Genomic DNA, 2500 nt, shown 5'->3' on the forward strand with positions numbered 1-2500 from the left:
TCTGCAACATAGTAGGACATAGCACAAACAGGTGTTATTACAGACAACCAACTAGCTACTGCTCATATCACGGACCAGCTTTTCACGACACAACACAATGTCGCGTCTTGAAATCACAAACCTACACGTCATACGCGTCTCCCCAACACCCGACTAGCGACAACACATACAAACAAAACACGGTATGACTATCGTCTCACGGTGAACAAAACACACGACCTCACGAGACAGAATGAAACCCCCCACTACCGATTCTCACGATGGCTGACTCTCGATCATCCCCGTCTGCTATGACATTTCACGCCACGGTCAACAACCTTCCACAACTACTCTTTCTGGACACAGGATCCCCAGTTAATCTAATGTCAAAGGTTTCCTTCGACCAATTCCGATTCCGACACCGTAGAGTAACAGTTATAGAACCAACGGATATCACATTACAAAATGTAGACGGAGTTCCCTTTCCCATCATAGGAAAAACCGAACTAGACATCTCCCTGCATGCCAACTGTCCTCCCATTACAACGACAGTATACATAGCGGACGTAGTGTTTCCCGCAAATATTCTTATAGGTTTGACATGGATGCAAAGAAATCGCATCATCATCTATCCTGCTCAAAACGGCATTGGTTTCAATAATCACTTCATAACGGCTTTAAAGACAGCTAACACGCATGCACACACAGAAAACACGCGCGTCAAACACTTGCATATGATCGAGCAACAGCATGCAACATCAACAACAGCAACAACTGAAACAAAACAGTGACGAAACAGAAAAGGTGACACTTGTAACAGACACGCACACTGGTGTAACGGACACGCCCACCCCATCCGCTCACCCCCGTAGCTCACACCACAGACGTAATAGACGTACACTGTCAGCGCGCATGTCAAAGTCAACTCGCGACCACAAGAAACACGATGTTTTCACTAACATACAGGAAATATCAACACCATACACTACCGTCTCACAGATCTCTCTCACGAATTCTCACGCGGTTGTAATAACTGACAAAACACTCTATCCACGCGAGTACACAAAACTCAAAGTGCGTATCTTCAAAGCTCCCGACTCAGATGTTCTTTGCATCACAGACACTTGCCGTGTATCTGGTGTATCTCTCTTATCCGCCCTATCTCACACATCGAGCAAAGGACATACAACAATCATAGTTGCAAATGATACCAATGCCCCTCTTCAGATGAACAAAGGAACGAACGTTTGTGATTTTACAGTGTATCCCGCCCCAGTACACGTAATCGAGCATGACAACTCACAACACGTATGCGCCATCACCAACGGAGAACAGAACACACAGGAAACCATCAAAGCACCACACATTAACGATGTAGATTTCCCTGAAGCACGAGAAGATCTCCTGACACTCTTGAAACACGTACAGACACGCAATTGCACTCCCAGGCGAACCATTAGGTCTCACAGACATCATACAACATCATATACCACTTCAACAAAATGCAAAACCACGGTACATACCCGCTTACCGTCTTCCTCACAGTAAAAGAAACATTGTCGACAACATAATTGCAGATATGCTCGACCAAGGCATCATTGAACACAGCCTATCTCCCTGGAATTTTCCTCTCTTTGTCGTTCCAAAACACGACGGCTCCTTTCGCCCTGTTGTTGATTTCCGTGAGCTAAATAAACTCACCATTCCCGAAAGACATCCTATTCCTCATCTCCAAGACACAATCTACTCCATAGGCGAACACAACACGGTCTTCTCTACTCTCGACCTTATGTCAGGGTATTTCCAAATACCTCTAGATGACAAATCAAAACCTCTAACAGCCTTCAGTACCAATACGGGCCATTACCACTTCAAAAGGTTGGCCATGGGACTCGTCTCTGCTCCCTCTGTTTTCACAAGACTTATGTTCAAAGTCTTAGAAGGTTTGATTGGAAAGACTGTCTTCATATACCTTGACGACATTATCATTGCCTCACGGTCACTCACGGAACACCTTAACACACTTCAAACTGTCTTCTCAAGATTAGCCGCGGCAGGCCTAAAACTTAAACTCAAAAAGTGCTCCTTCCTCAAAAAGGAAATAAGGTTCCTAGGACACGTCATAAACTCACACGGTGTCATTACTTCTCAAGACAAGGTTAAGGCTGTTCTAGATTTTCCAACCCCTAACTCTACAGAACACGTGAAATCATTTTCTAGGACTTTCAGGTTTTTACAGACGTTTTATCGAAGGCTATGCTCACATGGCAGCTCCTTTAACAGCCCTTCTCAAGAAAGATACTCCTTTTAACTGGACGTCTGAACACAACACCGCTTTCCACAAGCTCAAACAAGCACTCACAACAGCCCCGGTTCTGGCATTCCCAAACTTCTCTAAACCCTTCACACTATGCACAGATGCTTCATACAAAGGCCTTGGCGCAGTACTAATGCAACAACACGACTCCAAACTTAGACCTATAGCTTACGCCAGTCGCGCATTAAACAAGCACGAACAAAA

This window comes from Oratosquilla oratoria, chromosome 39, assembly GCF_046742065.1.
Source record: "Oratosquilla oratoria isolate Oo_2021 chromosome 39, ASM4674206v1, whole genome shotgun sequence".
Classification (NCBI taxonomy): domain Eukaryota; kingdom Metazoa; phylum Arthropoda; class Malacostraca; order Stomatopoda; family Squillidae; genus Oratosquilla; species Oratosquilla oratoria.